Raw genomic sequence first — 27,493 nt, forward strand, 5'->3', positions numbered from 1 at the left:
CCAGGGAAGTTCCTGGACCTTCCTGTTGGCAGCAACCCCAGAGACAGACGTTCACCCTCTTGAATTGCCTAAGAAAAGACCATAAACAGTCCAGTAACACAAAGATCTGTGTTCAAGTACCGAAGGCGTTTCCCAGCTTCCCAAGGGGGACAAACAGTAAAATCAGCTGCAGCCACTGAAAGGTGAAGCTAGGAGCCTGGAGGGAAGGCTTCCCTCCTTCATGGGAAGGTCAGCCCCACAGGAAACAGTGGGAAGAGGAGCCAAAGCCCTGGTCCTGGGAGACGGCCTGCGGCTCTGGGTGGAGCCGGGGATGCTGCATTCAACAGACACCTCCCTGGTGATGCCGATACTCTAAGAGGGGCCCAGGGAGGACCTCGGAGGAGATGAAGGCCCCTGGACTTTAGAGCCTGGCCCAGGTTGCCCTTACTGAGTCACTCTGGCCATGAAGCGTGGAGGATGGGTTGGAAGGTCCAAGACGGTGGCCGTGGGAATGAGGAGGGCTACTGTCAGTATCCGACGGCCAGGGAGGAGGGTCTCAGCGGAGGGGTGGGGGGCGGCTGTTTGGTTGGAAGGCTGAAGGTGTGCAGAGGGCTTGTCCAGAGCTGCAGGAAGCCTTCATCTTCTCTCCTTGACCCCTTCCCCCGGCATCCCCCCGCCCTTCCCCCCTCCCCAGTCATCCTGCCGGCCCCAGCCACCCCTGAGGGCTGCCCAATTTAGATGCTTCCAGCTTCCAGCTTCCAGGGCACAGCGGAAGGAGACCTGCCTTATGACACAGGGCGTGGCCCGAGGGCCTGAAAGACCTTCCCAGGCCTCCATATTTTCTCTCCTCCAATTCACTCCATTCATTCAAACTATGTTTAATGGGTCTTCCCCGGTGGCTCAGTGATAAAGAATCTGCCTGTCAATGCAGGAGCCGCAGGAGGCATGGGTTCGACCCCTGGGTCGGGAAGATCCCTCGGACAAGGGAATGACAACCCACTCCAGTATTCTTGCCTGGGAAATCCCACGGACAGAGGAGCCTGCAGAGGACTACCGTCCGTGGGTTCTCAAAGAGTTGGACACGCCTGAGCAACTGAGCACGCATGCGCGACCTCTTTTTCTGTGCCAGGCCCTGGACTGGAATAACCAGGCTGGTGGGGTTTGGAGTTTCACCCAACCCGAGTCCCGAACAGCAAGGGCTGTGCCCGCAGGCACGACGGTCCTCCTGGGGGTCCCCGTGGGGGAGTTCATGGTTTCTGTTGGAGCCGGGAGGCAGGAGGAGCGGGGCGGGGAGGAGGGGGGCGGGCGGTGCTCCCTAAATGGCCGTTCCCACTCGACGCTGCTCTGCAAGGCCGGGCTTGTCCACGGCGGACATCACTCTGCAAAAACCCGTGCCTGCTTGCAGTCCCGTCTCCTTCGCTTGTTCTAAAGCAGGGAGTGTGTGTGTGTGTGTGTGTGTGGGATCACTACCTCCCTCTCCTCTCTCACGGGGCTGCTGTGACGCCCCAATGGGACAGTGAGAATCAGAACCATCTTGCCTGCCTCCCCCAGGGTCGGAAAATCGCCGCCCAGCCCTGGGTGTAGTTCCCACCAGTGGCCACACGAGGGTGCTGAGGCTGTGACTGGAAATAGGAAGGGACGGAACCGGCCGTTGTCTGCCTTGAATCCTAAAATCTCCGACTGAGAGCACGTACATAAATTAGAGGTAATATTTGTATGGTATTTCATACCTGACGGGGTGCTCTCATATCTACCATCTCATATAATTTCTAAGAGGCCCCCAAGAGGCCCATGCCGTCGGCTGCCGGCAGGGCTGGCCTTTAAACCATCCTGGCTGGGGGTTGTTTATTAAACCTTAAAGGTTTTCAGCCCCGAGGGGAGAGGGTAGGGTGCCTCTGGCTGAATTTGGTTACTTGGGGAAAGGACGCGGACGGAGGGAAAGAGGCAGGGTGTGGGCACGGGGCTGGTGCTTTTATGGGGGGGGGGGGGGGGGCGTGGACCAGAGGTGGCTAAAGGGATGCAGGGTTCTCCCCTCCTCCACCCTCAAAGAGTAACCTCAGGTCCTCCCGCCCCCAACCTCCCACCCCGGCCCCGGAGATGGAGGTTTAATATTCTCCCAGCTGGTGTGCTAAAAGTCATAAGGCATGGCTGGTCAGACTGGAACAGGGTTTCTCAAACTCAGACTGCCGACTTTTGGACCAGGTCATTCTCCTTTCGTTGCGGGTGGGGTGCGGGTGGGGAGCAGTTCTGAACACGTAGCATGTTCGGTTCTCCCTGGCCTCTACCTGCCAGATGCCGGACCCTCACCCCTGTGACAGACAAGTGCATCTCCAGACATGGCCATGTGTCCCTGGGGAGCAAAAAAATCGCTCCACATTGAGAGCCACTGGACCAGAAACCAAGAGGACATTCTTTACTATAGTGATGCCTGTCCTGCACCTGTGGCCAGGTACCCCCGTGCTCAGGCCACTGTCTTTGCACCCAGTGGCCATTGCTCATTGGTACCTGGCCCTTGCCCTGGGATGCTCAAAGGCCCAGCATCTTCCTCTACTGCTTCTGTGTGGGTCTCTGGCCGGCCGGCAAGGACGGGTGTGGGCAGGTAGTCAGTCACAGGAGCACGTGCAGGCCCATCGGCCAGGAGCCCCGGCCCTTAGGAATGGTGCTCTCTTCTTCAGCAACGGGAGGACCATTTCCAGTGGGGGTCCTTGTCTGAGTATGGGGTCTGGTGAGGGGGGGGTGGAGGCAGGAGGCAGAAAAGGCTCCCGGGGAGCTTGTTGTTAAGGGGCCTTTAAGGGAGCAGACGCCCACCTGCCCAGACAGCTCATTGACTGATTAAATGGATTCAACCCATTTTTAGAGAGCTCCTTCTGTCAGCTCCTTCAGGCAGGTGGTGAAGACACAGAAATAAGATCCGGTCTGCGTCTCTGTCTCCATCTCCAGAAACTCACAGACTAGCAGGAGAGGCAATAAGGCAGTAAGTGCTTCTCGTTCGCGGGGGGACCAGATGGGGACCGTGGGAGCCTAATCCAGGCTGGGGATGGGCTGGGCTCAGGGAAACCCTCCAGGAGGAAGTTACGATGATGCCCATTCACAGCTGAGAGAACCCACCCAACATGCTCAGCAGCCTGCCAGCAAGAGCAAACCTTCACCGCAAATATGTTCCAGGTGGGGGGGGACAAGAACAGCAATGAGCAATAATAGCAAAAGAAGCCATGAGACTGGGTGGCCTCAATCCAGGAGGTCTTCCTGGAGGAAGTGCTGTGATAGTATTTGAGGAAAACTGTCCCTGGAGACGGAGAGTCTTGGATTGAAGTCCTATGTCTGATTGAGAGACCTTGAACCAGTCTCCTGGCATCTCTGAGCCTCAGTCTCTGTTGAGGAGGGGTGTGAATCCTTCTAAGACTTCCCAGTCCCTGTGCTGAGCGGGTGGAGTCCACACAACTGTCGGCAGCGGAAACCACAATAGCAAGTTATTAGCCTAGCAGCTGGCTCTGGGGCTGTGAACTGAGTGTAAGCCAAGAGTTGCCAATGGGGCCTCCTGGGTGGCTCAGTGGGAAAGAATCCGCCTGCCAAAGCAGAAGACATGGGTTCGATCCCTGGTCTGGGAAGATCCCACATGCCACGGAGCTACCAAGCCCGTGTGCCACAACTACTGAGCCTGTGCCCTGGAGCCCAGGAGCCACAACTACGGAGCCCACACGCCACAGCTATTGACGCCTAAATGCCCTAGAGCCCGTGCTCTGCAACCAGAGAAGACACCGCAATGAGAAGCCTGCGCACCGCAACTCGAGGAAAGCCCCCACAGCAAGGAAGACCCAGCATAGCCAAGAAAGTAAGAGTTGCCAGTGGATCTGGAGCACTACAACCCGGAGAAGAGGGGGTGCGCTGGGGTGGCCCCGGACCTGGGTGAGGCAGGACCCCTGGGGAAACCCGCTTGGTGCCCAGAGGGGACCCAGCCAGTGTGACAGATGCCACTTCCTCAATTCCCCTGCCTCCACCCCCCGCTTTACACCGTGAATGGCTTCCATGGTGTCCAACCTGCTACCGTAAAAACGATGGATTAGACAGCGTCCACCAGCAGCGAGGAAAATAATATCAGGGCAGAGGAGGATCCATCCTGAGCGTAAGAGATGCCAAGGATGAGGGGCGCATGAGAGAGAGGAAGAAAAAAGGGCACAGGCCCTTCAGAGTAAGGGACGGGGGCCCGGCCTATCGGCTTGTATATATCTTGCATTATGCAGCGGGAGAGAGAAAATCAATAGAGCTGTCAGCAGTGTAATGCATTCAGTATTGCAGACAGCCCCATCTCAGGATGCTCCAGACAGATGCTTCAAATTAAAAGAAGGGGGGAGGGAGAGAAGGACTGCAGGGGTGGGAGACAAACGCCCTGACAAACCAGAGGGAAAGAAGGGGCATGACTGAGGTGCTGGGAAAATTAAAGTCCATTAATCACCAGGCTGGGAGAGCATCCTGGGTGTGACTGACTGGAGACCCTTATCATCGGGGTGGCCGGGCCTTGGCCCCTTCTGCCAGGCGGGCTTCATGGTGGGGGAGAGGGGAGAGCGTGGGGGCCTCTAGTCTGAGCGGGCGGTGGAGGCTGGGCTAGACTGGGGGGTGGGGGTGGGGGAAGCCAGATGCAGTGAATGATAACCTTTGAGCCTCCGGGGGTGTGGGGGTCTTTGGGTTGGTGGGGCAGCTCCATGGACCTGCCCGCTGGGTCCCTGCTTTCCCCTCAACCTCAGTCTCTGGCCTCCTACCCCCTCCTTACAGGAGCCCCAAGGGCTGCCTGCATCACCCCCTCCTTGGAGGTGACCCCCGTCGGGGAGCCTGGATGGTCTGTATGTCCTTCCCAGAACTAGCTGGCTCAGAACTTAGGAGCCCTGGGGAAGACGTGTGCATGGGGCGTGTGTGTGTGTGTGTGTGTGTGTGTGTGTGTGTGTGAAGGGCCCCCCCGCCCCCCCTCCCCTCCTGCAGGAAGCCCCGTGCACCCACCCTCCCCGAAGGGTTCACCTGCCCAGGGTGGGCCAGCTGAGAAGGAAACCAGAGCCGACCCCACATCGAGGTGTGGGGAGGGGGCAGGACAGTGCTGCCTCCAGGATGGGGTCACTTCTCACCAACAGTTGGCCCCCACTGCCCTCTGGATGCTTCCAGACCCCGACTGGAAACAGCACAGCAATGACTGGAGGGTCGTTTTCACCTCGGGGCTGGTTTTAAGCAGGTGTGGGCAGCAGGCGCAGGGAACCGAGAGGGAGACCGACCCCTGGCCCAGAGTGTGGCAGGGGCGCCTCAGCTGACCTCGGACAGGCTGTGGTTGGGGCGGGCGCCCCACTGACCAGGCAGCACCTCCCACTGAAGGATGCGCTCAACCCTCCGCAGCCTCTCGGGGAGGCTCGCGGTCTCTCCCCCCCATCCTGCCCTCTCTCCACGTCTCCCTCTTCTCCTCCCTTCCATCTCCCCCAGAGCACCCCACTGGCTGAACCCCACAGGGTCATGGCCACCCAGGGGACCCGGAGCAGGGTGGAGTTCCGACCTGGAGGGGCCAGCCGGCCTGCCCTCACGGCGCCGGGAGCCCGTGGACGGCAGCCTTCCGGGGGCCCTGTGACCCGGTGTGACCGCCCCGCCGTCCGGCTCCTGCGTGGTTCAGAGGCAGAGTAGTCCCTGGGCTCACCCTGCTCCCGTCTGTCCCGCCCCTCATCCCAGCGTCCGCTGCACTCCCTGGTCCCCGGAAGCCCCGCCACATCTGCAGGTTCAGGCTGGCATCCACAGGCGCAGACGCGCCCTGGCCGGTGAGCCTCCCGCCCACCCGAAAGACAGGTAGGCCCGAGGCTGCTTCTCCGGGTAGCATCGCCCAGGACACGTTCTACCAATTAAACAGGTGACCGCGTTTCCAGAAGCAATTACGGAGAGCTGCACTGCCTCCCAAGGCGAGGTGATTAAGGAGAGTGCTCGAGGCCGCCGTGCGGCTGGAAGCAGGGCCCCGAGGGGTCAGGGGACCGAGGGGTCAGGGGACCGCAGGGACGCCAGGCTGCGCGGCTCCCTGCCCCCGAGCGCGCGTGCGCCAGCGGAGAGGGTCCCGCGGAGGAAGCTGGAGTTGGGAGAAGAGGAAGCTGGACACGGCCGGGGAGGCCCTCAGCCCCAGACTTCAGAGCCACAGCTGGGTCTCTGAGCCCCTGTCCTTCCCGTCTCCTTCTCTGGTGTGTGCCAGTTTGGAAAAAAGATTTGTGCGAATCTCGGCTCCATCCCAGGGGTCAGGGAGGCGCGCTGCCTGCTTGGGAGCGAGAAGGAACGAACTGTCCCGGGTCTCCCTGGTGAGAAACCTTTGCCACAGTCTCCTTGACTTCCTCACAAAGGCTGGTGAGCCGCTGGAGGCCGCCCACGTGGGGAAAGTCGCAGCACCTTTGGAGCAGGAAGGATGGAGTCAGAAGTGGCCCCGACCAGCCTCCTTCCTGGCTGAGGCTCGGGAAAGGGCGGCTCTGGCTGCTCCCCACGTTCTCCAACTCCAAGGAACAACCCTGCCCGCCCCGCCTTCCTTCCACCTGCTCTCTGGATCACCTGTAAGGTAACATGGGCTCTGCTCTCATCCTCCCCCTGGGCTTCCCAGGTGGTTCTACCTGGGTAAAGAATCCGCCCGCCAATGCAGGAGACTCAGGAGATGCAGGTTCGATCCCTGGGTGGGGAAGATCCCCTGGACAAGGCTACTCACTCCGGTAGTCTTGCCTGGAGAACTCCATGGAGAGAGGAGCCTGGTGGGCTACAGTCCGTGGGGCAGGGCTGCCATGAGTCAGACATGACTGAGCAGGACACATTCCTCCCCGAGAGGTGTCCTGTGGTCTCTGGAAAGTTCGCCTCCCAGACGGAGAGTGATAGAAAGCGGGGGGGAAGGCCGAAGGGCAGTTGGGTCTCCCCAATTCTGCTTCCTTCTTTCCTGTTCAGAATTCCCCCTCAGCCCTTGCGGGGCAGACTGCTGTCGTGTTGGTGGAGGAGGACAGCTGTAGCTGGCTTGTGAAGGACGGCAGGTGAGGTCTTGGGGGGATACCTGGGGGCAGGGGCGGGAGTAGACAGGAGTGGCTGCGCTTGGGTGTCCACATGGACTTACCTCTCTGGGAGCAGGGCCCCGGTGGGGTTGGAAGAGGCGCTGTGTGCGGCTGGCTGGAGTCACGTCAGACCTGGAGAGGAAGCCTAATGGGAGAGCGGTGGGGGATGCTGTTCTGTGGGTTCAGGGTAGATCAGGACAGAAGCTCCAGGGGCTTCCTGGTGGCTCAGTGGTAAAGACTCTGCCTGCGGTGCAGGAGACCGGGTTCTACCCCTGGGTTGGGAGGATCCCCTGGAGGAGGGCATGGCAGCCCCCTCCAGGATTCTTGCCTGGAGAATCCCATGGACAGAGGAGCCTGGCGGGCTACAGTCCAGGGGGCTGCCAAGAGGCAGACACGACTGAGTGTCTAACACACACACTCACAGACACACACAGACACAACGCAGTTTCAGGTGCCACGCCAGCTGCTGTGGGACCCCCATGTCCCACCGTCCTCACCACAATCCTGCATTAGGCGGGATCACAGTCCTTGTGTTGCGAGTGAGGTCCTTGAAGCCCAGAGATGTTAAGCCACTTGCTCAAGGTCACGCAGCCAGAAACTGAAGGAAAAGGATGCTTTGTTACTTGAGCTTGGAGCATTTCCCCATTGAATTCCTCAAAGCCCTTTGCCTCCCTCTCCAGGGACCAAGTGGGTCACAGGTTGCTGAGAGAAGGATTCAGAATGAGGTGATTGCTTGAATTTACAAATATGTATTGGGCGCCTGCTCTGTGCTGGGACTGGGGGCGTCTTGAGATGAGTAAACACATTTTCTGTCCTCATGGGCTTGACCTCTAGTCTGTGAGGTGGGCCAGTTTCTTGGCTCTGAGTTGGCCCCACAGCTCCTGGCTAAAGAGACAGCAGCCATGTCGCTCCCCCTTCCCCATGGCAATGTGACCCTGCCCCATGGCCTTCGGAGGATCGGGCCAAGCTGGGACAATCCTGGGTTTGGAGCCAGAGCTTAGAGCCTCTGATTTGTTTTGTGGCTGATCATCTGGGGTTTCACGCAAACCAGGGGTCTGAGGAGCCTCATCCGGAGAAGCCAAGATGGGTGCATGAACGCTGGAGTCAGGGACTGGAGCTTTAGAGAAAGAGGAGTTGGTGGACACCTTCCTCGCGGCTGTGACAGCAGCTTAACTTTCTCCCCCAGGTCCTGTGATGTTCACTGCTCCCCACACACATATTTCTACCTTTTCTTGAAGCTGCTTTGAATTGGTTTGCATTTTGGGAACCAAAGGACCCCTAGGATAGAAGACAAGGTGAGAAATCCAGGTTGGGCACAGGATCCCTGCACTGGAGAGGCATGGGGGAAGGGGGTTGGGATCTTCCTGGGGTCTCACCAGGCAGAGAAGAGAGACAGAAGGGGCATCCCAGGGAGTAGGGGCAGCCTGGCAGAGGGAACAGCCCACTCAGAGATGGGCGGATGTGCAAGTGGCCGACACGCCCTGGGGCCTTCCTACAGGGGCGTGCTGGCAAGTGATTAAAGTCTGGCTTTCTGACCTAAATTAGAAGTCAGTCATTCATCTGTAGCATGTGCTCATTCCCACGTGTTAGTCCTATCACCATGGTCATCGCAGCCTGCTGATGTGATGTCAGCATTTGAATGTGGAGCGAACAGTTCCGGTTCCCGTGAACTGGTCGGAGCCAATTCGAGGAGACCACCCATGAGGTCAGCAGGTCATCACCTAAATGCAGGGGCCATGTGGAGAGGACAGGAGAGGAGGAACAAGGTGGGGTTGGGAGGGTTTTTAAGCTTTTTTTTCCTATTTTTATTTTTTGGCTGCGCTGGGTCTTCGTTGCTGTGCCTGGGCTTTCTCAGGCTTCTCACTGCGGTATGCGGGCTTCTCACTGCGGTGCCTTCTCTTTTTGCAGAGCACGGACTCCAGGACCCACAGGCTTCAGTAGTTGTGGTGCACGGACTTAGCTGCCCTGAAGCTTTTGGGATCTTCCCGGACCAGGTATAGAGCCTGTGTCCCCTGCATTGGCAGGCGGATTCTTAACCACCAGGGAAGTCCCTGGGAGGGGTTTTGAATGTCATGTTCGGGAGGTTGAGCTTCAGTCTGAACTGGCAGAAGCCCAGGCTTGATTGGGTGCTTTGGGCGGGTGGGTGAGTCAGCGGCTCTAGGCTCTTTGTGGTCTACTGCTGCCTGGCCTCCCCTTAGGCTGGTCCCCCAAACAATCCCAGGGGGGTCTGTTCGAGCCTGGTACTGGACCTGGGGAGGGGTGCATAGCATGCGAGGTGCACTTTCCCAACAGAGAGGGAGAAGGCGCGCTCTGGCTCCTCCAGCCAGCTGTGCCGCGGGCCCATCCCTCATCTTAATGAGTCCATCCAAATCTCGTTTGCTAATGAGGATTTTAATGGTCACAGGCTGACAAGCAAGACTGAGAGGGGAGATGGGAAGGTCGTTACGAAAATGAAGTGCACAGCTAAGTGGCACGCCGCTGCCACCCACCTGCCCGCGCAGAGTGACTGAGACGTGGGAAGCAAGCCCCGCTTGCCTCACTCCGGGGGCTCCTGGCTGGGCCGGGGGTCAGCACCACGGACAGGGCACAGCTTCATTCTGCTTTCCCTTGGTCTGGCACGCCAGCTCCTTCTGCTCCCTGATAAAGTTTGTTTTTCCTAAGCCTCAGATGGGGTGTCATCCCCCTCTGGAAATCTTGAGTGCAGCCCCAGATGGTGTCTGCAGGGCAATCTTTGCACAATCTCATAGCACCTATGACAGGGTGTTAAAATGCTTCATTTCCTTGGCTGTTTTCCCTGCTCATTTGTAAACCACCTTGAACGCAGGGTGTGTGTTACCCTCTCCATATTCCTGAGTCCTGACCACGTGCCCAGCACTCAGGGAGAGAATTTGTTGGGGAATGAATGAATGAGCCGGTGAATAAATGCGTAGATGGACAATGTGTTCAATGAAAGAATCAATGGGTATAGAATCCCGGCTTGGCTATTGAAGGGGTGGGTAAAGATGCAGATACAAAAAGAAACATCCCATACTTTAGACTGCACAAGAGGGACAGGGACGTTAGAACAGAGATTTCCAGAAATCTTCATATCCATCCCTTCACCATTCTTCCTTGCTACAGAGCTATTCAGATAAAAACAACACATTTCAGCATTCCATACAGTTATCTGTGGCCATGTGACTAATTTATAGCCAACAGGGTATAAGGAGAAATAGTGTAAGGGGAGGGGGCACGCCCTTCTCCTTCCCTTCCTCCTTCCTATTGCCTGAACTGTGGGGCTGATGGCTGGAGCTGGAGCAGCCATCTAAGACTTTGAAGCCAGCCAGTTTGGAGCAACAGGATAGAGTGAGTCTTTTGAGGACTCTGTAGAACAGAGCTTCTGGTCTAGTCCTGGGTTGCTAACATCTAGATTGCAGTGGGAGAGAGAAATGAATCTCTAACATTTTACCTGTTATTTTAGGCTTCAGTGCTTAGCTGAAACTAATCCTAAGTAATATATGCACCACCATGAAAGAGAGACTCCAACATAAGAATCAAGGGCAGATCAGTACGATGCAAATTATGGAGGCTGGCACTGAGCAGGGTTGTCCGAGATTCACCCAGGGTGACATCTAAGCTGGGTGCTGAAGGAGGGAGGAGGCGTGTGAGGAGCAGTAATGTGAGGAAATTGTTAGAATGCTGACTGGGTTCCCAAATCCCGGGTTCCTGTCCTCATCCAGCCTGGAGGAGCTCCCTGCATCTCTTCCTGTATTCAGCATCCTGGAAGAAGGAAGGTAGCTAGTCAGGGCTCCCAGGTCAGGGCAGCCAGGAATCCTGGCAGGGGCTTGGGACGCCGAGAAGACCAGAGACCAGGAGACAAGCGCCAGAGCCAGATTGTGTCAGATCTGTGATTGCTTTCTCCATTTCCTCCCCCAAGTGGGGAGGCTCTCAGTCATGGCTGGCTGCTGGGTCCACCAGGCTGTGTCACTCTCCCATGGCCTGATTCTGTGCCTTTGGGGGAGGAGAGCTTGGCGAGGCATGCCAAGGGGAGGTATGAGGGGCAGGATTCTCAGATGACCTCCAGTGACCCACAGCCTTCAAAATTCCCCTCCCTTGAGTGCGGGTGGGGCCTCTAACTTGCTTCTCACCCAGAGTATATGGCAAAGGCAAAGGACTTTTGCAGATGTCATTAAGGTCCCTAAACAGTTAACGGTTGAGTTAATCACAACGGAGATTATCCTGGTGGTCCTGATCTAATCAGGGAGAGCGACCAGAAATCAGAGGCCCACCCCCCCTTTCCTGCTGGATTTTGAAGAAGCAAGCTGCCAGGAATTCTATTGCTGTCAGGAAAAATGGATCCTACAAAGAACCATGTGTGTTTGCCAGGGGCCTCTAAGCCTCCGAGGAGACCCCAGTCCCAGCCACACCTAGAGTGCAGCCTGGTGAGACCCCAGCAGAGGCCCCAGCTAGACTGTGATCAGACTCCTGACCCACAGAAACTTTAGTGTCATAAACATGTTTTGTTCGAAGCCACTACATTTGGAGTAATTTGCTATGCGGCCATAAAGATTTCATGCAGAGAGTCCAGCGTGTCTGGACTAACACTGCTTTGGTCCTGCCTCCCGGCCCACCTCTCTCAAGCTGGGATGTTAGACTGTGTGTGATCTCCACTTATGGCGACGTGATGATGGGAGAGAAAATTAAAATCCAAGATGGAACGATTGGAAAACTGTAATCTCGGTGCACAGTGGTACTTAGATTTCCCATTATTGATCCCCTCAGTAGATATTCTCCAATCTCGTAATTACAGGAGGACATTTTCAATTTGGGCTGAATTGCCTCCCCCCCCCCCACACCCCTCCTTGATTTCTCTGAACTCACAGTAAGGCCAGGTGGGTTGTAGGCAGCTGTGGAGTCTAAACAAACAGTGCTAATCACTTTAATTGAAATCCGATCCCAGCCATAGGAAGGCTCCAGCAAGTGGTGTCTTCCTCTTACCTCCATGGGTCAAAGGGTGAATTCTGCCCTAGGTTTGAGGTCACTCAGGGCCATCAGCTTCCTGAGGCTGACCTCCTGTGAATTCCTGAGTTCCTGTTTAACCCTGGGAGATGCTGACAGCTGCTGGGGTCTCCTGAGCTACACGTTATCCCCCTGCCTCTGGTACGATTTAAGCATCTCTGCCAGGACCCCTGGGCCAGCACACTGAATCCTCCATTCTCTGCCTTGTTGGCCATGGGGTGGTTCTCCTTATCAGCTGGCTAACCCACTGGTTCTCGAGGTGGGAGGATCTGTTCTCCCCACCCCCAGGGATCCTGGGCAGTGACTGGAGACATCTTGGGGGTCACAACCTGGGAGGAGAGTGAGTAGGGACTGGGGGTGCTGTTCCACACCCTCCAGGGCACAGGACGGACTCCGGGTGATCTGGCCCCAAATGTCAGTAAATAGTGCAGAGGCTGGGAAAGGAAAAATAAACATGGAGTCAGCATTGCTAAGAGAGCTCTCTGAAATGGATCGTGGAGGCCGTGCGGGAAGTGTGACTTATGCATGTCTCAGCCTGGCTGGAGTCTGACCTTTTGACCTCATGCAAGAAATGCAAGATGCCTGTTGGACCCTTACCCTAAAATAACTTGTGGCAGTCTATCTACTTATCAGACCCCTGTCCAGAGCCCCTCCCACTATTGGCCAGGAGCATGTCAGGGAGACATTGTCCCACGGAAGAAATTACCACTGCAGACACCAGGGAGACATATACCGCTCACGAAAAAACATTTTCCCCTAGCACGCCCATTAAACCTGGCATTCAACCAGGAATCACAAATCTCAATCCCAGAGCGACTCTGCTGCTCTGTAGCCCAGGAACACGGGGAGCCACTGGCTTTACAGTTTTTGCTTCTCATGGCTCCTTTCTCCAGTTTTTATCAGGGAAAGATGACTCCCTGGCTGCCTTCCTGGCTCCCGCCAGCCCCCGAGAAGCCACGACGCTTTGGCTTATGGAGTGTTTGCCAGGCTGGGCTCTGAGGGTACAGAGAGTAACTCAGTTCAGGTAGAGAGTCTGCAGGACTCTTAAAGGACATGGTCCAATCCTGTCCCCATCTGAAGTGAGGGGCCTCCAGGGAGCACCTATTCACTGGCATTGTGTTGTCCATGGTCCTGAAAACTTGGCCACAGCTGTTGAAACCCATTGGGGCCAACATCCCAGACAAACAGCGGTATAGATGAGACTTGAGGAAGGCCACCTGCCCAGGAGGTGACTCTGCAGGGTGATGCCTTCTCCCCTTAGAGAAAATGGCAGCAGTGAAGCTTCCCCGGAGGGTGACAGGCTGAGGGCCAGGAGAGGAGCAGCTGGTCCCCAGGGAGGGGGCCCATTGCTCGGACCTCTCTAGTGCTCGTCATCTTCTCGTCTGTCCGTTTTCTCGTGTCCTTTCTGTAGAGCCTCCCTGTGGCCGAGGTCCTTTGTTTGAGGGACCACACATCCTCACTGGCCAGGTGGATGCCTCGTCTCCTGGCATGATAATTAAAGGCTCTTCTTTTCAAGCCAAGAGACGTTCTGGCTTAGGACCTTCAGTTACATGGGAGGGGGCCGTGAGGACACCTGGGGACAGTGTGGCCATGAGACAAGGGTCGTCCGCAGCTGGTGCAGTTTTGAGAACAGTCCCTTACTTGTCCACTAGCGAGTAAGTGCAGACCTTGAGAGGATGCGTGTAGAAACTTTCACAGCAGTTGACAAAGACATTTTATGGCTAATGATTTAATAGTAATAGAAATTAGATTTCTTTTGGTAAGTTATTTAAATTTCATTTTTCTAATAATTCCTCTTTATATTACTCTTCCAGAGTGTTAATGGTGCAGCCATTTGAGAAAAGAGGTTGGCAGTTTCTAAAAAAGTTAAACGTCAGGACCTCCCAGGTGGTCCAGTGGTTAAGACTCTGCACTTTCACTGTAGGAGGCATGGGTTCGATCCCTGGTCAAGGAACTAAGATCTTGCATGCTGTGTGGCTAGGCCAAAAAATTAAAAACAAAATTAAACATATGGCCCCTATGTTTAAAGTTACCATATGACCCAGCAATTCTGGATATATACACATATATGGCTTCCCGTATGCAATCGACATGAACATGGGCAAACTTCAGGAGATGGTGAGGGGCAGAGAGGTCTGGCGTGCTGCAGTCCATGGGGTCACAAAGAGTCAGACACGACTGGGCGACTGAACAATAGCAACAACGATACATGACTTCCCAGGGGGCACAGTGGTGAAGAACGTGCCTGCCACTGCAGGAGAATCAGGCTGTATCCCTGGGTGGGGAAGAGCCCCTGGAGGAGGGCGTGGCCACCCGCTCCAGTATTCTTGCCTGGAGAGCCCCATGGACAGGGGAGCCTGGGGGGCTGCAGTCCACGGGGTCATGAAGAGCCGGACAGGACTGAGTGAGCACACACACACAGCACTGCAGGTAGCCGAGAACCACTGAGAATCTTTTCAGACACGGGGACTGAGTTCCAGTCAAGGGCAAGGGGGGCCCAGATTCACCCCCCTGGGTGTCACAGCAGGGAGCCCAGGTCCCCAAGCGGGCCAGTGAGCTCACCGTTAGGACAGTCACCCAAACACCTGTTACTCTCTGTGAAGGACAACTCTGGACATCGGGCAGGTCATGAGAAACGGGGCACTGGGGGATCCTCCTGACACCTTGGTCCCCCAATACCTCAAAGCAAAATTTCTACAGGAAAAGAGTTTTTCTGGAAGACAGTGAGAATGGACTGGCCTTCTCGAACTTGTCTCTCTCTCCTCCCACTTCAGCTGGAAGTTGGTCACCCCAGAGACCAGGTCCCCTCTGTCGGGCAGAAGATGTGCTGCTCTGCTGGCATCCGGGGCCCACCTGCCTCCACCAGCAGAAGAGGAGAAAGGCGACTTGTTTTCCTTGCCCTGATTCTAGCAAAATCCCCAATTCCATTGACTCTGCAAAAACCGAGGGGGGTCTGCAGCCATGAGCAGGTGTGGGTAGCCAGGGCCACCTGCTGGATCCGTACCTGGCCTGCTGGGCCATGAGCAAAACAGAAACTGCCTGAGTCAGGCAGCATTCTGACCACCAGGACGGGATCACTGCTTTTAACCGGCATCTCTTTCATGCTTGGTTCTATGCTAAGAGCTTTGCAAATGCAGTCACCAGATGTTCCCAAACCTAGCTTGTTTTTAGCTTTTCTTATGTATTTACTTCCTGGAGAAGGAAAAGGCAACCCACTCCAGTATTCTTGCCTGGAGAATCCCGTGGACAGAGGAGCCTGGTCCATAGGGTCACAGAGAGTCGGACATGACTGATGCGACTAAGCACGCATGCACGCACATGTATTTACTTGGCTGCTGTGGGTCTTAGTTTCCGCACTCGGGATCTTCGATCTTCATTGTGGCGTGCGGGATCTTTAGTTGCAACACATGAAGTCTTAGCTGCATCATGTGGGATCTAGTTCCCTGACCAGGGATGGAACCTGGGCCCCCAGCACTGGGAGCTTGGAGTCTTGGCCACTGGACCACCACAGAAGTCCCCCCAGACCTCTCTTGTGGGTGCTGTTATTGTCTTGAAGTTACTATTGAACAAAAGGTGTCTTCGAGAGAAGCTAAGGCTACTTTGTGGAGGAGCTTTGAATGCAGATCTGCTTGTCTTCACCCTGCGCCCCTCTGCCCTCCAGGTGCCTGGATGGAGTGGATGGAGCAGCAGACGGAGAGGAATGAACCTGTAGAGGCAAAGAGGGAGGCGGGAGGAGACACCGGATGTAGCAGGGCCCCCTCGATGGTGTGATTTTCCCCATCACAGCACTGCTGGGGTAGATCAGTGGTTGGAAAGCTGGCTCTGGTGCTGTGGAACCCCAGTGCCCAGCTTATAGAGAGGCCGGGGAATGGACAAGATGAGTCTAACATAGCATGGTTGACACAAGGAAGGTCTGGGAGCATCACAGAATCTGGGCTTTCCGGCACTCTCTCCGGGTGTTTCCATGCTTGAGATCTGACTGCTGGATGTGTGTCTGGAGGCGCTGACATCTTGGTCCAACCATGGGGGAGCAGGAAAGATGAAGGAGACCCAGGTCATCTTGGGGTTTCAGGGAAACAAAAGAGCGTACAGAGGCCATATAAAGCAAACACTGCCAACAAGAGCAAGCTGAGACCTCCACGATGCAAGATCTCCAGGCTCCCTGGGGGAAGCTTCTAGAAGATAGCACTTTGGGGTGGAGCCTGGCAGAGAAGGGAAGGAAGTAGGCTGATGGAGGAGGTGGAGGCTGGGGGGCTGGGGGCATTCCAGGACACCTCTACCATCACCGTCATTTAACTTTCATTTTGTAACTCCAGGCATCACTCACTCGGAATGCAGATCATAAAAATTACAATTGATGTTTCAATTAGTTATAATTTACAGAGCGATTATATTTAATTTCTCTTTTATTGTATTTTAATGGCTTCAAATTTCTTGTTGATGAGATTCAGCCCCTGGTCTGAAGTCACCAGGCTGTAAAGTGGGGAAGGGGTCTCGGGTTCTTAAGGGGGTGGGTGGGCCAACGATCGCTCCAGAGCTTCTCGCTGGCCCAGTAGCCTCACCCCAGCCTTTGCTGTCACAGGTGGGCAGTGGGGTGGGAGGCAGAATAAGACCTGCCGGGTAGTCAGGGGGTGGACCGGGGGGAGGGAGGCTTGGGGGCCTTTGCCCTGCAGGAATCTGTTGAAATGATGGGAGAAGTTGAAATGATCGGAGAAAAAGCATTAGCAGCTTTTTAACTAAGGATCTGGGGGAATGAAGCGGAGACATGAGGCAGGGCGGGGAGAGAGCTGAGCGTGGCTGCGGGGGAAGCACTGAGCTGCGCCCCTCCCCCAGGCCGCCGAATCCGGGGGTGCCGGGGGTGGGAGCGCAGGGGCCCGGAGCCTGCAGCGTAGAGGAGAGAAGCTGGGAGAGCGGAAGCTGTGCTTGGCACGTTCGCATCCTGGGCAGTGCCGGCTCGGGCAGCACGTGGTCACCGCCTGCGCTTCATAAATATCAGACCCGCCGCCTCGGTTTGCTTGGCCCCGAGCTCCGGACGGGAACTCCTCCGGACCCGATCCTTCTGAAGCTCCTTGTTATTTGGAAGGAGTTCCCAGCACCCGGCCGGCCTCTCCCTTCCTCCTGCGGTGGAGGGGTAGGGGTGGGGGTGGGCGGGGGGCGATGGGGAGCTTGGGCGCAGAAGGGGGCGTCGATGTGCTTTCCAGAGACTGAGGCCTCCCAGCCCTGGCTCCGCTCCCGAGGGACCGACCCCTCTAACCTGGGTTAGTGCGGGGAGAGCGGCGGCCGCTCCTTCGTGGGGCTCGGTAATTGGACATGGCCCCGGGTGCAAGGCCTTTCTGCCGCTCGGTGACTGGACACAATGCCGCCGCCTTTGAAGAGGCTTCAAAGTGTTTGCCGGGGAGGCCCCCGAATCATCTGAGAAGCAGACTGGACTCTGCCAAGGCTGAGAACGAGGACAGGGGACGGCTCCGCGGGGCCCCCCTCCTCCCAGCTTCCCAGGTGGGGGCCAGGAGTCCGCACATCAAAGTCCCAGGAAGGAGGACCTTGGCGCAGATCACGGGTCCTGCATCAAACCGCTCCCACCGGTGGTTTTGAATTTCTATCCAGCAGGACACTGGGAGGGCTGGGGGGAGGCTGTAGAGTCTTGAGAGCTGAGGCTGGGCTTGCTGAGCAACGGTCACGCCAGCTCCCCCGGCTGGGGGCTGCTGGAGAAGGTGGAGGAAGGGTCTGACCCAGCACACCCCTTCCCCTGCCCTGCCGCCCACAGGGTGGGTGAGCAGATTGCCAACTAGCCTTTGGAGGTTCTGGAAATCTTAGCAGGGAAAGAAAGATGTTTCAAGGAATGGACATTTCAGGCTGGAGAAGGAAAGCCGGAGGGTGACTGCGTTTTCTAACTTCCAGACAATTAACCAAGGAGTAGGGTGAACGGGCCTTGTAGGGGTTTTACATCCTCTCCACCCTGTCAGAATTTTAGGCTGAAACCCTGACAGCTCTGTCTCCATGGCTTTGCGTGTACCTGGAATCATCCAATTTCCAGATAATTCCAGTGTTCTCGGCGATAACTACTGAAGCTCCAAGTTTTCCTAATCAGATTGTTTATTAAAAAAAAAGAGGTAGATCATGTATCAGTTGTACTGAAGGATCCTCCCCTTATTCGGAAATCCTGTAAACCAGGAGTCCCCAAACTTCTTGGCGTCAAGGATTGGTTTCATTCCAATCCCAAAGAAAGGCAATGCCAAAGAATGCTCAAATTACCGCCCAATTGCACTCATCTCACAAGCTAGTAAAGTAATGCTCAAAATTCTCCAAGCCAGGCTTCAACAGTACATGAACCGTGAACTTCCAGATGTTGAAGCTGGTTTTAGAAAAGGCAGAGGAACCAGATATCGAATTGTCAACATCTGCTGGATCTTTGAAAAAGCAAGAGAGTTCAGAAAAACATCTATTTCTGCTTTATTGACTATGCCAAAGCCTTCGACTGTGTGGATCACAATAAACTGTGGAAAATTCTGAAAGAGATGGGAATACCAGACCACCTGACCTGCCTCTTGAGAAATCTGTATGCAGGTCAGGAAGCAACAGTTAAACTGGACATGGAATAACAGATTGGTTCCAAATCGGGAAAGGAGTACGTCAAGGCTGTATATTGTCACCCTGCTTATTTAACTTATATGCAGAGTAAATTATGTGAAATGTTGGGCTGGATGAAGCATAAGCTGGAATCAAGATTGCCAGGAGAAATATCAATAACTTCAGATATGCAGATGACACCACCCTTACAGCAGAAAGCAAAGAAGAACTAAACTTCTTGATGAAAATGAAAGAGGAGAGTGAAAAAGTTGGCTTAAAACTCAGCATTCAGAAACTAAGATCATGGCATCTGGACCCATCACCTCATGGCAAATATATGGGGAAACAATGGAAACAGTGAGAGGCTTTAATTTTTGGGCTCCAAAATCACTGCAGATGGTGACTGCAGCCATGAAATTAAAAGATGCTTGCTCCTTGAAAGAAAAGTTATGACCAACCTAGACAGCATGTTAAAAAGCAGAGACATTACTTTGCCAACAAAGGTCCATCTAGTCACAGCAATCGTTTTTCCAGTAGTCATGTATGAATGTGAGAGTTGGACCGTAAAGAAAGCTGAGGGCTGAAGAATTGATGCTTTTGAACTATGGTGTTGGAGAAGACTCTTGAGAGTCCCTTGGACTGCAAGGAGATCCAACCAGTCCATCCTAAAGGAAATCAGTCCTGAATATTCATTGGAAGGACTGATGCTAAAGCTGAAAGTCTAATACTTGGGCCACCTGATGCAAAGAACTAACTCATTTGAAAAGACCCCAATGCTGGGAAAGATTGAAGGCAGGAAGAGAAGGGGATGACAGAGGATGAGATGGTTGGATGGTATCACCGACTCAATGGACATGAGTTTGAGCAAACTATGGGAGTTGGTGATAGACAGGGAGGCCTGGCGTGCTGCAGTCCATGGGGTCGCAAAGAGTCGGACACAACTCATTGACTGAACTGAACTAACTGATTGGTTTCACTGAAGACAGTTTTTCCACAGGCCAGGAATGGGGTGGCGGGGGGTGGTTTTAGGATGATTCAAGCTCATTACTTTTATTGTGCAGCTTATTTCTGTTATTTTTTAAAAAGTATTTTTAATGTGGACCATTTTTAAAGTCTTATGCATTCCAATATTGCTTCTGTTTTGTGTTCTGTTTTTTTCACCACGAGGCAGGCGGGATCTAGCTCTCCCACCAGGAACTGAACCTTCACCTGCATCGGAAGGCGAAGTCCCAACCACTGGCTGCCAGGGAAGTCATTGGTGTTATTCAGTCACTAGGTCGTGTCCGACTCTTTGTGACCCCATGGACTACAGCATGCTAGGCTTCCTTGTCCTTCATTATTTCCCAGAGTTTGCTGAAACTCATGTCCATTGAGTCAGTGATGCCATCCAACCATCTCATCTTCTGTTGCCTCTGTCTCCTATTGCCCTCAATCTTTTCCAATGAATAGGCCCTTCAAATCAGATGGCCAAAGTATTGGAGGTTCAGCTTCAGCACCAGTCCTTCCAGTGAAGTCCCTATTTCTGTTATTAGTACATCAGCTCCACTTTGGATCATCAGGCATTAGATGCAGAAGGTTGGGGACCCCTGCTTTAAGCAATCCAAATGGGCAGGCTCGCTCAGCATCTTGGGTCTGTTTACACGTCCAGGAGGGGTGGTGATGGGGGCATTACCTCGAGGAGCCTCTGTGTGGCCACGTGTGTCCTCACCCTGGACACACCCCTGAGGATGGGGGTCACATGACCTGTGGCTCCCGCAGCAGAACCGTAATCAGCGGCTGTGGATTTGGGAAGGGATCTGGGCTCTGCTCCACCCCCTCCCCAGTGGCTGGCGATGGGCACCTCTTGGCCTCTCTTCCTGTATTATTTCCTGCATGCTAAGTCACTTCAGTCATATTTGACTCTTTGTGACCCCTTGGACTGTAGCCCGCCAGGCTCCTCTGTCCATGGGATTCTCCAGGCAAGAACACTGGAGTGGGTTGCCATGCCCTCCTCCAGGGGCTCTTCCCGACTCAGGGCTCGAACCTGTGTTTCTTCCTGCCTTGGCCAGCAGGTTCTTTACCACCAATGCCACCGGGGAAGCCCATATTATTTCCTAGAGCTGCACTAACAAATGACCACAAACGGGGCAGCTTAGAACAACAGAAGTAGCTTCTCCTGCAGAGGCCAGAGTCCAGCTCCCGCTGAAGGCTCTGGGGCAGAATCTTTCATTACCTCTTCTGGCTTCTGGGGGCTCTGGCGTTCCTTGGCTTGTGGCCGCGTGACTCCAGTCTCTGCCTCTGTCTTCCTGTGGCCTCGTCCCTCTGTGTCCGTGGGGGTCCTTTTCTGTCTCTTACAGGACGGTCTCGTGGGACTCAGGCCCCACCCTAAGCCAGGACCATCTCAAGTCCTCACTATCACTACATCTGCAAAGATTCTATTTCCAAACGAGGTTACATTCTGAGGTTCTGGGTGGTACCAAAGGTTTTGGGAGACACTGTTCAATAAACTGCACCCCTGCAGCCCCTCCCGCCTCCTTTCCCTGGTAACACACCCTCCTCTGTTTGGGAAACTCTCCTGTCATCCCCTCCCCCTACTCATGGTTCAGTGATAGTGTCCTTCCTGTCTGCCTGGTCCCAGAGGCAGACCTGAACCCCCGGGGAAATCACTCCTGTCTCCCAGGCTCTGGGAATGGATCCAGGGACAAGAGGATCTGAGCTGCCAGTCATCCCAGAGATTCAGATGCTCCTCAGCATCAGCAGGAGAGGGAGAGGGAGATGGAGTCCCTGAGCTAGGAACACACGTGTGTGGAAGGGCCTTGGCCATCTCCCTCCTGCTGCGTGGAGCAAGCTTAGCTGCAGAAGGACACGGCAAGGCCCCACCCCCACCCCATCTCTGCTCAAGTGAGTCTGAGCTGCGTTTCTGCCACCTGCCATGGAGCCCTAACGCAACAGCACATGAAAGGATGAATAACCATCAGCAGAGGTGTTGAGGAGGGCTGAGCGAGCAACCATCAGTGGCGCTGTTAGGACAGAGTTCTGTTTTGGGCAGCTTCCCACGTGGCTCAGTGGTACAGAAACTGCCGGCCAACGCAGGAGACGCTGATTCGATCCCTGGGTCGGGAAGATCCCCTGGAAGAGGAAATGGCAGCCCACTCCAGTATTCTTGCCTGGGAAACCCCATGGACAGAGGAGTCTGGCGGGCTACAGTCCATGGGGTTGCAAAAGAGTCTTAACCTTAGCGACCAAACAACAACCGGCTTCGGGCAGGGGCTTGGACTGGGTGAGTGGTTTTGATAAGCACGTATTAGGCACCTCCTGTGTGCCACTGCGGGCACGCAGGTGAAGGACAATGATGAAGTTGTCTTGCATTGACCAAGCGGAGGGGCTGCCTCAGTTAGAGGTTGGGGGTGAGGGGACAGCGAGGCTCCGTAGCTGCCGGGTGGTCGGCGGGGGCGCCCCCCGCGGTCCTGGGGGTTTATGCACTGCAGGTATTCAGGAAGCGTCTGTTGAATAAAGGAGTTTGGATCATTTGGTGGTTCACCTGTTTGTGTCTGTCGGTGATTCATGCTGTGTACATCCTCTCCTTCGTTTGCATACCTGCCCTCCAGCCCACGCGTACACACACACACACACACACACACAGAGTCAGTTGCCAGGTATGACGCCGGGCACCTGGGAGAGCTGAGTAAGCATCTGTGGTCCACATGATGGAGTGGCTGGCAGGTGAATGATTGGCAGAAAGCTGCCTCCATCCATCTTGCTGTCGGGGCCCTCCCCGATGTGGCAGTGGGGGGTGGTGCGTGACTGGCTCCTGGAATCTGGCTTGTACCCAGCTCCTCTGACTCGCTGTGTGGATGATCCACGCTGTGTTTTATCCAAGGTCTCTCTCCCCTTGCCACCCAGGATGCTTCCGGGTCATCTCTAGCAAGAACCTCGCACCCCGGGGTCATTTCAGCGCTGGTTCTTGATTCTCAGGCTGTCTCGGCGACCTTGGGAGCATGTCCGGGGGAGAGGGAGGGAGACTGCAGCGGGAAACGTGGGATGGAGTGGGGTGGGGGTGGTGGTCTTTCTGCTTCTAGACACTTCTACCATCCCTCTCCTCGGAGGGTGAGTCTGTGCTGCAGGTTCCTTCTACGACCACTAGATGTCAGTGTTTCTTAATGGATGGAAACTGGGGTCTCAAGCTGGGGTGATGAAGCCAGGATTAAGGTGCCTGGATTGTGCCTGTTTTAGAGACAGGGCCGAAGCCGCCAGAGAACAGAGCCAAGGCTTAGGCAGGGATTCCACTGGGGGAGACGCAGTGAACTGGTTGAAAGACCCCCGGGGTCCTGACTCCCAATTCCCTGGTGTCCCCAGGACAAGAGCTGCAGACAGGTGAGCGTGAAGGTGTGGGGTTGGGGAGCGGGCCAGGTACAGGAGAATCAACCCTGGGAGGCATGAAGGAGGCCGGACCATGAGCGGGGGTGAGAGAGAGAACGTGGAAGGGCCGCAGCTGGGGCAGGCCCGTCCACCCTTCCTGGCGTGCCTCCTCTCAGCCGGTTTCTCATCCTCCTTTCTGATTTCTGCTGTCCGAGGTCAGTGGAGGAGGGACAGGCCGAGAGGCTCCACTTCTCAAAGGAGGCCCTTCTGACCCTGAACTGAAGCGCAGACTGCGTGGCAGCCCTCTTTGGGGTTCATCCTTCCACACCCCCTGGTTCCCTGTCCTGCAGCCCTGGTGTAGCGCTGGGAACCCAGGATGCCCTCCATCCGAGTGCCCAAGGAGGGGCGGGGTGGGGTGGGGAGAGGTTTGCAGAGACTGAGCAATAGAGGAGGGGGCTGGATCCTAGTACTCCGGGAGACCTGGAGATCCCAGAATATAAAGCAGGGTTTGGATTCTGAGCCCCACTTAGGGTGGCGATAGTTAAACAACCTCTGCCCCCTCTCCAGTGGAAGAAGGGGTTGGGGTTAGGGTGACTGGGGCATTTTGGGGCAGACCAAGATGGGTGCCGCTGTGGTTTAACTGGAGATAAGGAAGGTTATCTGCTGCCTCCAGTGTGTTTCCTATGAACTCAAGTTTTATCATTAGAGACTGATTTATTTAGGTCAAGCCCTGACTCCCCCTAGGAGCTTCCCATGGTTTCTTGCTTGTAATAGACCATTCAGTAAATATTTGTCAACTGAGCCTCCATTAAAATGGAAATATCCCCGAGGAGGGATAAACCAGTTGCATTTGCTAACACTTCACTGTGAATTAGTTTATTGCGCTAACTAGTGCCCTTACAAGGTTTATCAGGAGCAGAGGCCCAGCGCAGATGTGCTCTGAGGGCCTGCCTGGGGAGACAGGGAAGTCTGGAGCTCAGCCCTGAGCCCGGCTGTGACTTGGCTGAGAGCAAGGGCCAGTGGCTCAAGGTCAGCACAAGGACGCTGGGGGTGCCTGTGGCCCACAGATGTGATCGTGCCCCTCCTCAGCTGACAGCTCCTTAGTGCTCTCCCTGGTCCTCAGGAAAATATCCCAATTCATCACCAGGGGGATAGAGACCCTCCTGATTGGGCCCCCTCTCACCCTTCCAGCCCCAGGTCTTGACATTCTATTTTTTTAGAACCTTTATTTATTTATTTAAAATTGACGTATCATTGATTTGCCACATTGTGTTAACTTCAGGTGTATAGCACAGTGATCACACACACACAGACACACACACACACAAATCTATTCTTTTTCAGATTCTTTTCCACTATAGTTTATTACAAGATATTGAAGATAGTTCCCTGTGCTATACAGTGAGACCTCGTGGGTTATCTATTTTTATATATAGTTGTGTGTATATGTTAATCCCAAACTCCTAATTTATCCCTTCCTACCCGCTTTTCCATAAGGAAAAGCCATAAGTTTGTCTTCTATATATGTGAGTCTGTTTCTGTTTTGTAAAGTTCAGTTGTATAATTTTTTTAGATTTCACATATAAATGATATTTGCCTTTCTGTGGTCTTGTCATTCTAGAAACTTCAGCCAAATTCTTCCATGAAGGTAAAATGAGGACTTTATTGCATCCTCCCTTTGAACTTGCCTTTTGTTCTCTATGCCTGATTCACTATCCCACACTCTATCTGGTTAATCCCAATTCATTATTTAAATTCAGCTTGGATGTCACTTCCTCCAGGGAGTCCTCCATAACCCATCTGAGGTTGAGGTGGTTTTCCTTTCAGATGATCTTGCGGCTCTCTGTTGCTGCATTCTCGTAACAGCTATAGCACTGAATTTAACAGATTAATCAGAAGTAGTGCCTGTTCGGAGTTAGAAAAAAATTCTGGTTGTGGAGGAGGCTTATAATCAAAAGTCCCAGATGTCTGCCCCTACCAGTCAAGGTCTGATCAGGAAAATTGAAACCTCCTTAGTTATTTTAACAGAGATAATTTAATACAGAGAATTAACTCCACATGAATTGTAAGACTGAAAAGATAAAAGGAAAACATGGATATAGTAATTGCAGAAAGAAGCCGTCGGTCCTACAGCTGGCGGAACATAGGCGGGAGGCTGGGCTTATCTGACCCCAGAAGCTTGAAGAGGACGTTGCACGGAGCTGGGCTCAGACTTCTGCTGAGGGGCACTGGCTGACTGGTACTGATGTGTTTGAGGGGCCCTTTGATGAGGCTCATGGCATAAAAAACTGGATAATTGGCGTGAACTCCTCCTGCTGGGGTGGAGATCTGTTGATGGAGGGATGCGGACAAGAAGAGTGAGCAGATAGGCAGAGTGAGTCCATTCTCCCCGTGCCAGCCTTCCACCTTCCCTCTGGTTCTGTTATTGGTGGAAACTCACAGGGAGTCAGCTGGCGGAGCCTGTGCGAAGTCCCAGCCTGAGTCCCATCACAAAACCGAGTCTAGAAGGGTGAACTTGGAGTTGAGAGACAATAGCTTAATGGCCTATGCAGTCCATCCCTTTGGCTACATAGCATCCACAGACATCCTTCCACACACATCTGAACTCCACTGAACAATAACAACATGAGATTTATGCTTTTTCCTTGCCAGGTGCAGCTATCTTTGTACAAAGACCCTCAACTTGTTCTCAAAAACCTGCTCAGTTGCTCAGTTGGGTGCAACTCTGTGACCCCATAGACTGTCGCCCACCAGGCTCCTCTGTCCTTGGGATTTTTCAGGAGAAAATGCGGGAGTGGGTTGCCATTTCCTACTCCAGGGGATCTTTCTGACCCGGGGATCAAACCTGCATCTCCTGTGTCTCCGGCATTGGCAGGCAGATTCTTTACCACTGAACCACCTGGGAAGCCTGTTCTCAAAAAGAGGAGACACAAAATCCTAACAGCCATTATATCCATCTTTGGGTGACAGTCATGGTATCATTTCTGAGTGAGGTTGATTACCCTTCAAATATGGTCGAAACCCTGCCTGAATATTCTGTACCTTAAAGACCAAATAAGACAGAAATGAGCCTATGAAACAGGAACAGAATCAGGGACATAGAGACTGATAATTGCCAAGGGGGAGGGAGATGGGAGAAGGCTGGATTGGGAGCTTGGGATTTTCAGATACAGAAATCATATATAGCGTGGATAAACAACAAGGTCCTACTGAATAGCACAGGGAACTATATTCAATATCCTGTGATGAACCATAATGGAAAAGAATATGAAAAAGAATGAATATGTATGTATGCCTGAGTCACTTTGCTGTGTAACAGTAATTAACACAACCTTGTAATTCAACTATACTTCAAGAAAATATAATTTTAAAAAAGACCACATGAAAAGTGAATCACCATCTTTCTTAGAAAATCAAAGAGGAAGGAGAGAGAAAAGCAATTAGTTAATATTCACAAATATGTAACAGGTACATAGATAACAATCAAGGCAGAAGAGATTCCTGGTTTCTACAGTTCTTGTTTTTGTGAGGCCGTAGTTGACATTTGTAACCTCTGTTTCCCACTGCCTGTTCCGTATTCATGGTACTTCTCTTGGACATGGAAGTACAAGGTAGATTGTTTACCAGCTGAGCCACCAGGGAAACCCAAGAATACTGGAGTGGGTAGCTTATCCAGTAGTAACCTGGAGAATTTCCTGGGTTCCGGGTCCTCCTCAAGTAGCAGAAACCTCGGCCCTCCTTGGTAAGTAGAAGAGTAACTCTCTTGGGACTTCCCTGAAGGTCCAGCAGTTAAGACTCTGTACTTCCACGGCAGGGGCCATGGGTTCAATCCCTGGTTGAAAAAGAATGAAGAGAGAGAGAGACTCTTCTTTTTTTGTTTATTCAGAAGAGAATGATTTTGTGTCAGTCTCAGCTTCTAATTCACAGGAATCTTTATTCCGTTCTCATGGGAACATTTCTTTCTTGGATCCAAAGGCCTTGGAATCTGTGGAGTCTGAAGTGGAGTGGACAGGAAGTAAAAGTTCCATGAGAGTTGTGAGCTCTAATAGTGAGGGGAGGAACTTCCCCGGGACTTGCCCTGTGGTCCAGTGGTTGAGACTCTGCGCTCCCAAGGCTTGTGGCCCGGGTTTCATCCCCGGTCAGGGAACTTCCCTGGCGGCTCAGCTGGTGAAAGATCTGCCTGCAATGCAGTAGTCCCCGGTTCGGTTCCTGGGTCGGGAAGATCCCCTGGAGAAAGGATAGGCTACCCACTCCAGTATTCGTGAGCTTCCCTGGAGGCTCAGCTGGTAAAGAGTCTGCCTGCAATGAGAGAGACCTGGGTTTGATCCCTGGGTCGGGAAGATCCCCTGGAGCAGAGAACAGCTATCCACTCCAGTATTCTGGCCTGGAGAATTCCATGGACTGAATGGTCCTAGGGTCGCAAAGAGTCAGACACGACTAAGCTACTTCCACTTCACGCTTCAGGGAACTAGATGCTGCACGCCCACTGGGACGAGACCTTCGATCTTGTGGCATGCGGGATCTTTAGCTGGGTCATGTGAACCCTCAGTTGCAGTGTGTGGGGCCTAGTTCCCTGA

At 54.0% G+C, this 27,493-nt stretch overlaps 1 long non-coding RNA gene across 3 annotated transcripts in view; it reads left to right on the forward strand.

Annotated features, from left to right (window-relative positions):
* Positions 1-1,601: 1,601 nt before the first annotated feature.
* LOC133056179 (uncharacterized) overlaps positions 1,602-27,493 on the forward strand; it is a 41,693-nt gene continuing 15,801 nt past the window's right edge. Inside the window, exons 1-6 of one of the 3 annotated variants that reach the window (XR_009692750.1) lie at positions 1,602-1,684; positions 2,854-2,953; positions 6,330-6,538; positions 6,913-6,995; positions 8,200-8,308; positions 8,922-9,007. This is a non-coding gene — a long non-coding RNA (uncharacterized LOC133056179). Of the gene's footprint in view, positions 1,685-2,853; positions 2,954-5,803; positions 6,539-6,912; positions 6,996-8,199; positions 8,309-8,921; positions 9,008-9,417; positions 10,033-14,785; positions 14,887-27,493 lie in introns of those variants that run through there. The other 2 variants (XR_009692751.1, XR_009692752.1) reach the window with 2 other exon arrangements.

The sequence above is a fragment of the Dama dama genome, chromosome 5, assembly GCF_033118175.1.
Source record: "Dama dama isolate Ldn47 chromosome 5, ASM3311817v1, whole genome shotgun sequence".
In the NCBI taxonomy this organism is placed as follows: Eukaryota; Metazoa; Chordata; class Mammalia; order Artiodactyla; family Cervidae; genus Dama; species Dama dama.